The sequence below is a fragment of the Callorhinus ursinus genome, unplaced genomic scaffold, assembly GCF_003265705.2.
Source record: "Callorhinus ursinus isolate GAN/ISIS: 27379988/994484 unplaced genomic scaffold, GSC_fseal_2.0 scaffold71, whole genome shotgun sequence".
NCBI lineage: Eukaryota > Metazoa > Chordata > Mammalia > Carnivora > Otariidae > Callorhinus > Callorhinus ursinus.
This window is the reverse complement of record NW_027397133.1, coordinates 2996789-3012473: the sequence shown is the minus strand read 5'-3', so window position 1 is coordinate 3012473 and position 15685 is coordinate 2996789. Positions and strand designations below refer to the sequence as shown.

General features: G+C 56.9%; 1 protein-coding gene across 5 annotated transcripts in view; it reads left to right on the top strand.

Annotated features, from left to right (window-relative positions):
• Positions 1 to 4587: 4587 nt before the first annotated feature.
• Positions 4588 to 15685, top strand: part of BICRA (BRD4 interacting chromatin remodeling complex associated protein) — a 77861-nt gene continuing 66763 nt past the window's right edge. For 2 of the 5 annotated variants that reach the window (XM_073886668.1, XM_025850091.2), the window contains exon 1: positions 5295 to 5528. The gene's annotated coding sequence lies outside the window, so the exon portion shown is untranslated. Of the gene's footprint in view, positions 4674 to 5293; positions 5529 to 15685 lie in introns of those variants that run through there. The other 3 variants (XM_073886667.1, XM_025850092.2, XM_025850094.2) reach the window with 3 other exon arrangements.

The following is a 15685-nucleotide window of genomic DNA, read 5'->3' as shown; positions in this document are numbered from 1 at the left end:
CTGAGCCAGGCTCCCCCCAACCCCCAAGGCCATTGTGGGGGTCCAGGGGGCGCAGGTCGGGGACCCATGGCCTCTATAGCCAAGTCAAGAGTTTTCCCAGGGGCAGTAGGGGCAAGGTGGGAGGGTGCAAAGGGAAAGGTGGGAGGGTGCAAAGGGACAGTTCTCAGAACCCAGTATTTTTGTTTACATTGTATGTGTTTCTTTGAATGGGTGATACAAGGTTCGAACTTTACAAAAGTACAGAAAGATCCACCCTCCACCCACCCTGTCTTCCACTCCACAGGCAAATGCTGCTACCAGTTTGTTTCTGCTTTCGAAGATATTCTGTGCATTTAACAAGCAAAAGCTTGTATTTTTTTTTCACCCACGCCCCCACTTTTAAATCATTATACACTCGGCTCCCCTCTTTGCCTTTTTTTTCTTGCCTGGATACATGGCTTGTTCGGTGTCGGGTCGGGTATAACTTCCTTATTTTACGGTTACTTCGTGTCCCATTATGGGGTCCCCCATCCATGGACAGCTAGGTTGTTTCCCGGTTCGTGTTTTTTTTTTTTTTTCCTGTCAGGCGTTTTTATAAAAACAAAAACAATGCTTCCCAACCCGACCCTTGATTAGCATTTGTCGAGAAACGAGCGGAAGCTCAACCTGCCCACTCCCGCTGCCCGCACCCGCCGAGGGTACCCCCACCGCCTGGACCCCACTGCTCCGGCTGCGCGTCCCGCACGGGCCCTACCTCCTGAACCTGTCAGGCGCGAGCCCGGGCCCTCCGAAGCTCCGCCCCGCGGCTGGCCCGCAGTCGGGCCGATTCAAATCCAGCCAATGGCAGCGTGTAAACAAACCCAGGCCCCGCCCGCCGATGAATAATTCCCCGAGCCGGCGCGAGGCCCAATTAACCCGGCAGGGGTTGGGGGCGGGACAGTGCGGTGGCCCCGCCCCCGGGCGTGGACCAATGGGCGGTCAGACCCCGCCCCCCGCACTTGCCGCGCTGAGGACCCGAGGCCGGGCTGGGCTCGCAGCTGCCTGATTTCGTTGCCGCTGTCGGCGTCTGCCTTCCGAGCGGGCTGGTAGGGCCGGGAGTTGGGGCTGCGCACTCCGGCTGTACGAGCCATATTTAAAGGGCGCGGTCAGAGGGCAGCGGTGGGACCGAAGTCGGTGCCCTCTGAGTCCCCCTTCTTTCCTCGCCGCGCGGCGAAAACCCAGGCCCTTGGAGAGGTCTTGGATGGAAACTTTCTCTCCTCAAACCCCATTGAAACGAAACCTGAAGGGACCGCAGGGTGTTTTAGGATTGGGCAAGGCTTCTTCTTGTTTTGTTCCCTGTTACTCAAGTGTTCCATACATACAGAAAAGTGCATGAATCCTAAGTGTGCGGCTGAACCGAAAATCAAAAACACCCATAGCACCGGCATCCTCCCAGATCAAGAAACAGAACGTGGGTTGGCAAAGTTTTCAACTTTGCAGCTGCCCGTGCGAGGGAGGGGGCGCGACGGGCCCTTATTTAAAAAGAAGAAAAAAAGAAATCCCACCCCCATCTCTGTAGGGAGATGGCGATCAGGCCAGACGTTGGTGAGGGTCCTCCAAGGCAGGAGCTGGGCTGCAGGCCGGATAGGAGGGGCAGGCCTCTGTTCGAGGTAAAGGGGATTAGGGTCTGGTTGGCAGAGCTGAGGTTGGGGCGGGGAAGGACGAGCAGTGGGACTGGACGAGACAGGAAATGCGAGGGCGGGGGGAGGGGGGTGCGGCGGAGGAGAGCTCTCCTAGCTGGAGGGTTGGGAACGCAAAGGGGACTTGCAACCAGTGGGCTTAAAGTGGAAAAAAGCATCAGGGCCCTGGGACAGGGCGGCTTAGTCCTCCAATGTACTGGACCTTTCCACAGCCAATAGTGGGTTTCCTGCTGTTCCTTTTCAGCTGCTCGGTTTTAATGAAAACAGTCCCATTAAGCGTTGAGATAAGGGCAGAAATCCCAAGTTCGTGTTGGGGCTGTGGGGTTTTAATAACCCCAGGTCCAATATTTAGGGCTTTGCTTGCTGTTGAGAGGGCCACAACCTACAGAAGCCATTTTCCTTACAGCAAACTTTTTTGGACCCCCCCCATTCATTCAGCACCTGCCCAGCCTCATGTTAGGAAAGAGGAGATACTGTCACCCATATGGGATTAAGTCCCAACTTGGAAGGCAAAGACCCTGTGCCAGGAGCCCAGCAGAACACAGAGACGCAGCCTATTGAGGATATGTAGGTGCATCTTGTCTGGTCCTAATTTTTCACATCTGTACACTGCTTTGTGGCTACCCCCAAGACCTTCTGGATCCTTGTCTCGTTTCATCCTCTCCATGATCTTCCTATAAAGTTCGGACCCAGGGGACACGGAGCCGGGTTTGAATCCCAGGCCGTGTGACCTTGATCCGGTTTCTTATCCTCTCTGAATGTTTCTCCTTCACAAAAGAGGATAGAGAGTCAGCACTTGGCCCAGAGGGTTATTACACTCATCAGAGCACTGATCAGAGTGGGGAGTTGGCATTACCCAGTTAACCAAGTTAAGGGGGAGGGAAACATGTCTGCAACACATCGACAAAGAAGACGGATCTGATGGATGGGGAGATGCACAGATGTGTGATAAAGCCAGGAGAGTAACATACCGATGGTCCAATCTAAGTGGCGGGTAATTAGGTGTTCATTCTGTTTCTACCACTTCTCCACGTTTGGAAATTTTTGTAATAAAATGTCGGGGTGAGGGAGATTTTGGTGTCTGACTATACACTCCTATTGTACTGATGAGAAAGTGAAGGAGCTGGAAGAGAAGTGACTCACCCCAAGTTCATCTGATGACTCCGAGCCAGTTGGTGATGGAACGAACACCTGGGTGTACTGGGTTGGCCCCCATCCTGACTCGGTAGCCCTGGGACAAGGAGCTGAACCTATCTGGGTCTTGCTAACTCAGTCCTTAACCTAGAACTCATGACTTGTGTGGGATTCTCAAAGGGAAGATGGGTGCCATCCCCAAAAGACTCAAGGTCACTTTTCATTTGGGCCCATAATGACCCTACACTAGCCTTGGACATTTTATCTCCCAGGGCTTGGCCAGCTGTCGCTAGGTTTGGGGTTGACCTTTTCTTGGCTTCCTTCACACCCAGCCAGGACCATTCCAAGTGGCATAGCCTCTAGGACATCTTCCTAAGAGGTCCGGTGTGTCTGGGGCGTGGGGGGGGGGTATTCTTTGTTCCAAAGACCTTTCTTGAGCATCAAGTACCAGGCAGCATTCTTGGGGTGGGGGATACCAGTGCATCCCTGCCATGGAATGCAGGGGGGAAACTGAAGCTAGGTCTTTTTTGCTTACTTGCACATTGTGTTCCCTAATAGACTGTGAGCTGTGTGGTGGGGGGGTAGGGGGGGAACCAGGGTGCTCTTGGTCACAGCTATAATCCTGGCACACTAGATACTCAAACAATACTTCCTGCAGGAATGAATAAATGTGGACAGTCACCCCTCCTAGTGCCTCAAATCTACTAACTTTTAACCAGTCTTCACGTGCTGAGCGCCCCCGGGGGCTGGGAGCTTTGACAGACCCAAGTGCCACCCAGCTCAAATCAGGTCCTACTTCCTGGCTGTGTGTGACTTTGGGCAAAAATACTTCCCCTCTCGAAGCCAATTTACTTCTCTACGCTGTAAAATGGGATTCAAGGTTGCTAGAAGTCTCTTCCTGGTGGGCGGTACTGAGGTCTCAAAACATTGTGATTGGCACTAGTTAGTTAATGAATAAACAAGGCATAGCTCAGTTGGCTCACAGCAAATAGAAGGGCAAGCTACATAAAAAGAAAGTCTAAGTGTGTATATTACCCTTCTCCGAAGGGTCCCATACCTTCAGTATGACCCCTATAGAATTTATGGATTCACCACTGTCTTATGTTTGGGGCAACCCATGTGATCACTTCTGAAGTTGATAAAGTTTACTTTTTATATAATAATCAATAACGGTCAGCACTTATCTGGCACTTCTTGTCAGGTGCAGATCTCCATGAGGGCTTATTTGGTCCTAATGACCTTGTGAAGTGAGGCCTATGATTGAGAGGAGGAAATGGAGGCACAGAGAGGTGAAGTGATTTGCCCAAGGTCACACAGCAAGGACGCGGCAAAGGCAGGATGGGAACCAGGGGCTCACCGGTTTGTGTCAGGGCCCTTAAACTCTGTGATCTCTTAAAAACAGTATGAAGAGTACCACCGACATACTAGTTTAAACACTAAAGCTTAAAACACAGGTCTCGATCACCAATTCATTCAACACACCTTTATTAAGCAGCTTCTGTATGTACGGGGCTTTTTTAGGGCACTGGCGAGACAGAAGGTAATAAAGGACCCGAATAGACGTCTCCCAGGCCTGTGCACCCCTTAAGGGCAGGCCGGTCCGCGCCATCTGGGTCCCCGCTGGGCCCCCAGCACGGCACAGGACACGCAGTAGGCACCCACCAAGCGTTCCCTGAATGAACGCGGGAATCTAAGCGTCCCGCCCGCAAGGCGTTCACGGGCTGGTGGGGCGGAAACGGACCCAACACCACCGAGGCGTCCTGGGGCTTCTGGGAATCCCATCAGCGCGGGCCGAGAGGCCTCGAGGAGGCTCTGAAGTTGGACCCCCCGTTCCTGGCGCCCTCCCCCCGGGCCGTCGCAGGTCGGCAAAGACCGACTGAGGTGAGTGATCAAGCCATGCCCGGGGCCCCTCCGGGCCGGTCGCCCCAAACCCCCCGCTACCTTCCACCCTTTTCGCTCCCACTCCCGGCTCCTTCGCGGTGCCACCGGCGAGGCGGCCACTCTTTATTCCCTACTCCCGCTACCTCTTCGAACCTTCGGCACCCGCCCTGGGCGCGTCCTCCCGCCCGGCGACTGTCCCCCGCGTCCGGCGCGCGCCCCCGGCGCACAGCGCCCCTTCCCCAACGGGCAGGGCGCCCGGAGTCCGGGAGCGCGAATCCTTTTAGCCTCTCCCCCCAACCTGGAGCACCGTGCGAGGCGGTCGGCCGACTCCACCAGAGCCTGGGAAGGCGCGACCCCAAACCCCCGAGACTGGGGCTGGGGAGGGGGCGGCGCTGGCGCGGAAGGTACCCTCCCCGGGCGTCCTCGGCCTCCCATTTGCTCGCGGGCCCGCCGCTCGGCGTCCGGAGCCGGGGCTGGTGTGCGGAGCGCGGGGCGGGGCCTCCCTCAAGCCCGTCCCCCGGCGAGGGCGGAGGGAGGAGGAGGAGGAGGAGGAGGAGGAAGGGGGGGCGGACACAAAACCTGCAAGGTTTTTTTTTTTTCTTTTGCATTTAATTAAAAAAAAAATTTTTTTTTTTTCAAACCCGAGGGGTCCTCCCCGGAGCGCGCGCGGGTCCGGGGCGCCCGGGCCGCGGCGCGGGGCGGCGGCAGGGGCCTGGCGGAGGCTGCCGGGCGGCCGCCATGCGATCAGGCAGTGCGCTGACCGGCCCGGCCGGTCGGCCCCTTCTGGGTCCTCCCTTTGCAGCCCGTGCGGGGCCGTCTCGGAGACCCCGCGCCGACGGCTGCTCAAACATCAGGGTGAGTTTCTCACAATGTAGCAATTTCTCTTTAAATCTCTTAACTCTCTCTACCTGCGAGTCGGGGCTGTGACAGGGCGCAAAAGCGAGGGGGGAGTGGGGGTTGGCGGCGAGGGTGTGTGTGGGGGGAGCCGGAGCCGGGGCCGAACCCACCCCCCGACACTCACACACTCAGCCCCCCAACCGGGGCGCAGCGCCCGCTGCCTCTTTTTTTGGTCGGCGCCCACCACCCCCGGCAGCCCCCCCCCCCCCCGCCTCCCGCCCCCCATCCCCGCCGCCCCGATCCTGCGGGGCCCCCCCCCCCCGGCTCCCCTGCCCAAACCCGGCGCCCGGTGCCTCCCCGGCCCTCCCGCCGGCTGCCGGGGATACAATGGAGCGGCGGAAAAACGAGACCTAACGTTCCACGGGGGGAGGGGCGGGGAGACCCCCTCCCCCGGCCCGGGGGGCCCCCCCTCCTCTCACCCTGCTCCCCGCCTTTCCGAGAAGAAGAGGGCAATGGGGCAGCAGTCGGTGCTCTCCCGGCCGGAGGTGGCGAGCCTTCATCTCCCCCTCTCGCCCGTCCTCTGCGCCCCCTCCCCAAATCCCTGCCGGGGGTGCCCGGGAGAAACGGGGCCTCCGGCAGGCTGGGGAGGGATGGATGCGGAAGGAGGCCATTGGGTCTCCCCCTCCCCACCGCCCCTAAACAATGAAAGGAGTTGACTTGGTCCCCCACCCCCCCCAGCGCTGAAGGGAGTTGACCCCCTCCCCCGCTAGCTGGTTGGTCCCGGAGGGGGCCGTTACGGGGAGGGGGAGGGAAGGGAGGGGAGCCTTACCCTTGTCACCTCCCGAGATTTGGGGCGGCCCCCCATCTCCACCCCCTCGGCCTGGGAATAGGAGGCACCAGGCCCAGCCCGGGCACCACGCTCGGGTGGTGACCTTTAGACAAAGGCAACCCTTTCCCTGGGGTGAGCCCGGACGAGCCGGGCCCGCGGCCTCCCCGAGCCCCTGCGGAGGGCGGCCAGGCCCGCGGGCACCCGGAGGGAGGGATGGAGGAGGAGGGAGGAGGGATGGAGCCATCTGGTTTTCCCATCCCTGGCTGCCCCTCGGCTGCTTCCCCGGCTCCTGTCACGGGCGGCCGCGGGGAGACGGGGGACCCAGGGGCTGCCCAGGCCTCGGTCCGCGGCCGGCGGAGAACCGGGCGAGGAGCCGCGCTGGGGCTCCTGCTCGGGCTCCGGGCTCGGGGCTCGGGGCTTGGGGGCCAGCGGCGATTGGAAGGTACGGTGGCTCCTTCCTCTCCGCGCCCCTTTGTTTTGCTTTGTGGTTCTGAGCAGCTGAACTTCCTGGGAGGTGGGGTCAGAGGCCGCCGTGTCAGCTCTCCCCGGGAGGCCGGGGTGACAGGTCCGGGCCCTCTGGTGTTCCCAGACCGCGGGCTGCAGTCCGTGCCCAGCCTCATGTCCGGACAATCAGCCCCTTTTGTCACACGGCCCTCCAATAGAATAATAACCATCTGGGGATGTACCGAGGGTTTGCGTTTCCCTCACGTCTTCTTTCTGCCGGCGCCTGTGGGGGGACACAGTTTGCTGGCTCTTTCTGTGCCCTTTCACCTGGGGTGGGCATAAGGGGCTCGGGCAACTCTGACCTGCGGGGTGGTGGGAGAACAGGGGAGTTGGACAGTTCAGGAATCATCCCCTTCCCTCGTGCTGATGTCTGGTGGGACTTTCAGGGGCATGTTTACCTACCCCACCCTCCCCCAGGACTCCCCCACTCCTGGAAGCCGGAAATAACAACATCTCTCTACCCTGGGAGCATTATGGATTGGCTTCTGCTACACACTGGCCACAGCCCCAGGAGGAAGTAGGGACAGTTATTAGTCCCATTTTGCAGACAGGCTAATGGAGGCTCAGAGAGGTTAAGTGACTTGCCCAGGGTCACACAGCGCCAATTTGCAACCATTTCCGGTTTCTCCAACTCAGCTCAAAACTGTTAAGTTCTCCTGTACCCCTCTTTGGCACTTTGTCCTGTTGATTTCAGTTGACTTGGGTCTCAAATATCATAGTAACCTGGAAGAAGCTATTGTCATGTCCCCCGCCGTCGTCCGGCGCCCCCCCCCCAACTCCCCACCCCATGCTGGTTTTTGGGAAGGGGTAAAGACACCTGGAAGTTGGGCTGAGAGCAGAATCATTTCACCCGTGGCTGGAGCAGAGCGTTTGCAGGGAAGAGCTGAGACTTGGAGGTGTGTAGGCTGGGAAGGGGTGCTGCAGGCCTGGCTGGGTGGGGGGCTACTTCTGCTACTTAAGCCCTGCCAGCAGGGACGCCGGGCTGCTATTGGGGACCTTCGTGGTCACTCTGCCCTGCCACCCTCTGTGGTGCCCTGGCAGAGAATCTTCTTGCCCATTCTCCCCATGGCTGGTATCAGACCCCCTGCCCCACTCTGTAGCCTTCGGCAAGTCACTTGAGTCCCTAGTCCTCAGTTTCTTCATCTGCAGGTGACAATAATTATAGTTCCCTTAACTGACCTTGAGGTGGGTGAAAGTATTATCCAAACGTGTTATTTTTGTCATTCAGCAGATGGGATATGGCGTGCCTGTAGGGGGTGGGGAAGAATGTTGGGTGCTGGGCATTTAAGGACCAGTAGCAGAAGGCCTGGAGGAGGTCCCTGTGGCCCCGGGGGGAGGGGGGTTGAGGGCCATCTGTAAATCCGTGATGTTCCCCCTGCCTGCCAGCTCTCTGAACGGGGACCCTTCCTCTTGAGCACAGACTGGTACTGGATAAACATGGGGGGGGTTGCTGAGGGAGAGGGACCGGGGAGGGCCCAGCTCGCCCAGTGAAGAGGGTAACAAGGGTAATCTCGCCATTTTACAGATGAGAAAACTGAGCCCGTGGAAAGCCTATTCCTTGACTGGGAGGGGACTCCAACCCAGACTGCAGGGGGTGGGAGAGAGTGGGAGAGGGGTTTCGCATTTGTCAGCAGGGCTCGGGGAGACAGTATTTGGAGAGAGCCCTTGTCCCTTAGCTGCTGTCCTGTCTTCCCGAGATGAGAGGCATAAGTCATAATAAATCCTTCGGGGTGGGAGGAGAGGGGCTGTAGGGCACCTACAGGTCCCTCAAGCCTGAGCGTTTCCTGAAAATAGGAACTGATTTTTTTTTTTTTTTTTTTGAGTGGAGAAGCATGAGTAAGGCCCTAGAGGGACAGGCCTGGGCTCCACCCCCCTCCCTGCTGACTTCCTTCCCAGAGGCCTCTGGGGCCTTCCCCCAGCCTTCCCTTGGGATCATGGGGTCTTCCCCTCCCACCCCCAAAAGCTGTGGAAGGGGTCAGCGCGCAGCACTGAGCCCTGGTAGGAGGGTCCTGGGGTTGGGGTGGGGGGGTTCCCCAGGTTCCTGGGGGCCGCCTTTTAGCCCCAGGCCTAGCCACCAATGAGGAGTTCCCGCCAGGCCTCCCAGCTCTCCCCTGTGGCTGTCTTGATTCCTGGTCTCAAGAATGCAGAAGGCTGCTGCTGGGGGGGGGGGAGTTAATTGGAAACAGGAAAACATGGCATTCCTTTCCAGCGGGGCCTGGGCTTGGAAAGCAGTGAGGGGCTGCCTTTTTCCCCCCCATCCCGCCCTGCTGGGGAGAGGGGTAGGGGGCATGGTTATCTTGCTCTGGTCTCTTTTGGGTTTTCCCCTGCCAGGCACCCTCTCAAGGGAAACAAGTGACCTGAGCTACATCCGTGATGTACAGCCCCCCATCAGAATGATTTGCTCCCTACTAATCCCCTTGTCACATGAGTTTTGTCCCCCCTGTTGGAACATGGCAGGGCTGCCGGAGTTCGCTGCCCAGAGTAGGATGCTTCACCCCAGAGACACGTGGGAAATGTTTGGTTGAATTGTCCCCAAGGATTCCCTCCCTCCTCGTTCCTTCTGAATCCTCCCCTGCCTGGAGTGCCAGGCATTAGAGCTTTGTCCCCATCGGCTAAAGGCTTTGTGTCTCGGTGACATGCCAGAGTCCCCCAGCAGAGAGAGAGTTTACTGAGACATTTCTCGTTTGGTGACAATTAGTTTTGTGCCAGAGTTTGTGCATTCGTGGTGGCGTGGAATCTGTTGGCAGGGAAGGGCGCTTTTGTTCCTTTAATTGTTCCCAATAAAGCTTCTTTGAGGGCCTACTGTGTGCCAGGGACCCAGTCCAGGAGGAGGCTGGAGGCAAGTGTTGTCTCCAGGGCTGGGTTCGCTGCTGTGGGATTCAAGCAGTTCTGTCTGGGTGGTCTGTGAGGGCTCCAAGGAGGAAGCAACTTCGTTCTATTTTTTTTTTCTCTCCCTAAGTGGTACATGCACATGAGACATTTTCAAAATACCAAACATGGTAAGTCTTTCCCTCCTCCCTCCCCCCGGCACCCCTGGCCCCTCAGCTCCCCCCACTGCCCTGAGGCAGCTCCCGAGTCCTGATGTTCTGTGCACCCACTTTTATAACGGCGTGTGTATCTTTTAAGAATATTTGTTTGGGGCGCCTGGGTGGCTCAGTTGTTGAGCGGCTGCCTTTGGCTCAGGTCATGCTCTCAAGGTCCTGAGATCGAGCCCCGCATCAGGCTCCCTGCTCTGCAGGGAGCCTGCTTCTCCCTCTCTCCGCTCATGCTCTCTCTCTGTCTCTGTCAAATAAATGAAATCTTAAAAAAAAAAAAAAAAATGTTTCTTTCACATGCCCTCCTCCTTGCCCTGCAATTGCTTTTTTTCCACTTTATTTCCCTGGGAGACTGCTGCACCGTAGAGGGAGGATTTCCTCCAGTCTTTTTCTTGGCTGCATGCTACTCGGTGGTGTGGGTGAATCCTCATGTACTAACATGGGTGCAGAAGCGTTTCCCAACGCACAGCGCTGGAAGGCGGCATTCCCAGGTCATCGGGAATTCGGTATTCCTGTGGGATATACTCCTAGAAGTGGGATCCTTAGATCAGCAGTCTGCAATTTCTCATTTAGTTGCTCCTCGGAGGTACCTTTGCGGATGTGCTTGGAAGAAGTCATTCCTCTCCTGCTCTGGTGTCTTTGCCTCTTGTGACCTCCTGGCATCTTCCTTTCTGCCCGTGGCCTGCGTTGTGTCCTTGCCGCTTGGTATGGAGGTCAAGGCCCCGAGCTCTGGGAAGCCGACTGTCTGTGGGTTGGAACCCTTGCTCCGCCTCTTGCTGGTCAAATGGCTGCAGGCAAGGAGCTTGCTGGTTCTGGGCCTCCGTTTTCTCCTCTACTAAATGGGTTCATCTCAGTGCCAACTTTTGGAAGGTCTTGAGGATTACCTAACACCACCCATAAAGTGCGTAGATAGCCTTATCAGTCATTGGCGGTGTTAGCTGTCCTTCTTTGGCAGTTCTTTCCCCTGGGGCCGGGACCTGCCAGATTCTTGGCTGTGAACCCTAATTGGCAGGCAGGGGAGAGAAGGCTTGCTTTCCCACTTAATTGTAGTGTGACCCAGGCCAAATGATCCCTCTTTTGGGTCTCCGTTTCCTTATCTGTAAAATGGGCCCACGATGGCTCCCTTGTAGGGTCTGCTGTGAGGGCTGAATGGGGCATTGCTGTCCCGAGCTGGGCCTGCAGTAGGCTTTCGGAAACTAGCAACGGATGTTGCCCTTATGTTCACTGTGATTACTGTTCTGCTGTGGGACCCATGCTGACTTCTGCATTCTGAAAGGTCTCCCTTGTCTTCCCCAAAGGCACACGGGGAACAATGTTGGCATAGTAAGCCGCATGGCAGCAGAGGGCACTGCTTTGGCATGAGGGGTGGTGGCGTGACCCTGGGAACAGGGCATCTCAGCTCCGTACCTCAGTTTCCCCAACTGAAAGACCGCGAAGGACAGGAGACCCGCTTCCGGCTTCTCATGGACGTTCAGTGCCGAACACAATGCCTGGCACATGGCAGGTGCTCAAAAATGTTAGCCCTGGGGGGCGCCAGGCTGGCTTAGCTCGTAGAGCATGTGACTCTTGATCTCTGGGTCATGAGTTCAAGTTCCACACTGGGCATGGAGCCTGCTTAAAAAAAAAATGTGGTGATGATGATGGTGATTAAGAAAAGTAGTAAAGTCTCCTGTGGGATCTGTTACCAGGTCTGTACTGCCTTCCCCCTAAACTGTAGGCAATCAATATTGGCATTTTAAAAATTTATTTGAGAGAGAGAGAGTGAGAGAGGGGGAAGGGGCAGGGGGAGAGAGAATCTCAAGCAGATTTCTCGCTGAGCACGGACCCCCCTGATGCAGAGCTCGATCCCATGACCCTGAGATCATGACCTGAGCAGAAATCAAGAGTTGGCCGCCCAACCAACTGAGCCACCCAGGCGCCCCTAGCATGGAGATTTTAAAGCACCCATCAAGAGTTGAGAGAATAACAAAATCAACCCCTCTGTGCCCATCACCAGCTTCAACAGATTTCTGCTCATCTTTTTTTTTTTTCTGTTAGTCCACCTCCCTGCTCTGCACTTTTTTTTTTGTTGTTCTCTTCTGCTAGATACTTTTAAGCAAATTCCAGACGTTATATCATTTCAATTTTATTACTAATGGTATTGCTATTTCTGGGGTCCAGAATCGGTTTCACCATCTCCAGGATCTGTCCTGTTCTGTGAGGGAGGAGACATGAAGCCCATTTCCCAGGTTGGGGAAACTGAGGTGGCGGGGAGTGGGCTTTGGCCAGATTGTCTTTTCTCTGTGTTGCCTTCTTTGGGACCTTGATGAGGTCCCTGTCTTGGCCACCCCGGGCCTTCGACCCTGGGGGCTGTTTCCGATTACACAGGTTTGGGATTTACCCCCGGATATGTACAGTGTGGCCTCGGTTCTGCTGTTTGGTGCAGAAATTGTCTCTGTAATGGATGAGTCGGAGAAGTTGGGCCAGTGCGGGGTGATGGACAGGATGACCCCGGAGGGGAGGGTGACTGGGTCGGCTGCCCCAGTTTGCATCCTCTTGCTGCCCTTCTAATCTTATGACTTGGGGCAAGTTACTTCCCTTCTCTAAACCCAGGTTGGAGAACCAGGGGCACAGGAATAATAAGAGACGCTTCCTCTGAGAGCGTTTGCATCCATTTTGTGAGTCGTGCGTGGAAAAGCATTCTACAATTGCCTGGCTCCGAGGAGGCGCTCGGCGGCCGGTGGCGGTCATTGTCATTGGCGCTTTTGTTAATTATTCTGTGTGTACTTGGACTGTGTGTAACCAGATGTTCTTCCCAGGGGTAAGAGGGTAGGAGGAAGGGTCCCTGGAGCCCCGGCCAGGCTCAGCTGCCTCTGTCCCCTCCTTTTGGCCACTCCATCCCTCTGTACCTCCCCTTCCAAGTGCTTCCTAGGCTTGGAGGGGCTGGAGGGGGCTACTGACTTCTAGGTGACCCCCCCCTTCCCCAGCCTGGGTCCCCTAGGCCCCAACCTGGCAGCCTTCGAAGCAGAGAGAGAGGAGAATGTCTGTGTGTGGCTGCCGGATCCTCGTTCATGACCCCTGGGGCCCTGGGGGGGAGCCCCTAGTGCTTTGCAACCTGGAGGCAAAGGGTCGCCCATCCCCCCCAGGACACCTGCAGGTTGTAGCTCCCAGGAGCCCTCTCTCCAAAGAATGGGTGCTGCCTCTTGTCCCCTGTGTGGTGCTGGGCAGGCAGGTGCCCACAGCTCCTGCCTCACCAAGGGGCTGTGACATTTTGCTGCACTGACACCTCCCTCCTGTCCTTTGTGGGACCTCAGCCATCCTCGAACATGGAGCCCCCGCCCCCCCAGGCTGGGTGAGGGGGGTTCTTAGCTCTTTACGCTCTCCCGCCAAGCTCTTGCCACACTGGCCTGACTTCTCCCCAGAATGTGCCCAGTGACCTCCCTGTTGTGTTCGTGGGAAAGATTCGTACATACGTATGCAGGCCGTCCCCCTGTCCTGTCAGTGAAACATAATTTACATGCGATCAGGTGCGGAGTTGAAGTGTGCCTCTTGATGAGTCTTGGCAAACGTGGCCACCTGTGTCACCCACACCCCCATCAAGATCCAGAACGTTCGCATCACGGCCCAGAAGTCCCCTTGTTGCCCTTCCCTGCCCATAGCTGCTCGGCAGTGCTGGTCCTCTTTGTCAGTCGAAGGTGGATCCACGTGGCCCCTTCTCGAATTGTACAGACTACTACCGTGTGTGGTCCTTTGAGTTGAGCATTTCTGGTTCCGCAGCATCATTTTAAGCTTCAGCCGTATTGTGGGCATCCGGAAGGCCTTCTCTTCTCTCATGGAGCAGGAGTGCATGGGAAGGTTTTTGCCTCCTTTTCTCTCAGCAGAGAGAGACTCCCTCCCCCAGGAAGTCTCAGCCTCTGAACATCTCTCCCCTGCCTACCCTGCCCAGGCCCCAGTTCACTGGCTGGCCCCCCATGGCCCCCTTGGGATGTAGTAGGTCTTCTGTGAGCTCTTCTTCAGGCCTGGCTTTCTCACCAGACTCTAAACTGCAGTAGGAGAGAAACAGTGTGCTCCGTGTTCTCAGCTCCTGGCATGCAGTTGAGCCCCGATGTTTGTTGAGTGACTGACTGACTTAATGGTGGGCATATCACAGGAGTAGAGAGAGGAGAGTACAGAGCCCGCGTTTGGAATCCCTATGCTGTTTCTCAAAACAGTGACGTACGTACCTGCTTCCAAATCACCAGAGGTGTTTGTGAAAAGTGCCCGTCCCAGGGCCCCAGCCCTGAGCACTTTGTTTACTCCGGAAGCCCACCTCACAGAGTCCCAGGGCTCAGCCTGCAGGCCCCTCACCTGGGACAGGGAGCCATGGGTCTTCCAGCCACACTGGACCCTCCTTCCATGGACATTGTCTATCCTGCCGTTGCTGCCCCCCCAGTGCCTAGTCCGCGATCCCTGCGTGCTTGCCAGCGGGAATCAAGCCTGTGGGGCACATCAGGACTGTGGCCAGCCCTTTGCCCTTGTCTGAGCTCGTCCCCCTTCCACAGTCCTGTTTCATTTAGACCTTTCTGAAGCAGGGGAGCATTATCCCCATGTGTCAGGGGCACACCGAACCAACTTCTGGACCTGCTCTTCGGCCGCCCCCCATGTTGCTCCTTGCCCATCAGATCTGTTCCTTGTCCTGGCTTAAAATTCTCCCCAGGGCTAGACCCCTGGCTTGCCACCACTTCCCTGTCACACAGGCAGCAAGAAGTGAAGTGACTTGTCCAAGGTCACACAGCTAGCCGCTGGCAGAGCAAAGGTTTAAATCCAGGTACATGCCTCCGGTTAATTCAGACCCACACAGTGGGTCTCCTGTGTGCCTGGCCCCAGAGCTCTGCCCTTGGGGACAGGGGAGGGAGGGAAACCACCAACACACCCATCCTCCCTGCAAGGTGAGATCCATATCTCGGGGATGCGTGCTGAGCTGGGGGAGGTCAGGAGGAGGCATCAGGCCAGGCTTCCTGGAGGAGGGGGTTCCTGGGGGCAAGCTTTGGGCTCAGGGCCATTCCCAGCAGAGAGAAGGCACAGTGGTTGGTAGATGTTGGGAGGCTTTGCACAAAGGTCATTGGCCTGAGCAACTGGATAGATGCAGGTGTCCCCTCTTGAGACGGGTAGAGGCGTCTCTAGTTTAAGGAGCACAATCCCCAGGGAGTGAAGCTCTAACACTCTCATGGATGGTGGAGGGACGCAGAGGGGTGAGAGATGCAGAATGGTTGAGCTGTTGGGGTCACGAGTGAGAGATGGTGACACTGAGTGATCAGTCCCAGGGATGGGGAAGGTTCCCCAGGGAGAGGACAAGAGAGAGTCCAGAATCGGCTCAACCATGTATTGGCAGAACTTCTGAGGCCAAAACAGAAGGAGAGGAGGGTTGGAATCAGGCACCGTCTCTGTCTCAGGAGCAAAGGGAGAGAGCTTCTAGAAAGGTCTTAGCTTAAATGGACTTGAGGGGGGCTTCCTGGGTCTGAGAAGTAGGTAGGAGCAGGAGCCAGACTGGAATACGGTGAGGAGCTACAGGAAGGGGAAGGATGGCCTCATGGATGGATGGATGGATGGAAGGAAGGAAGGGAGGGAGGGAGGGAGGGAAGGAGGGAGGGAGGGAGGAAGACAGGAAGACGAGAGCTCTTGGCAGCCAGACCTTTAACAAAAATAAAATCTTACTACACTCTTTGGCTCCCTAGTGCCCTCAGGTAAGTCTGCCCCTCCCCTCTTCTGACAAAACCCTAGTCTGGTGGGGCCTGGATTTCCCTGACTTCTTTCACCTTGCCTTCCCCGTGCCCCAAGCTCTTTCCTGC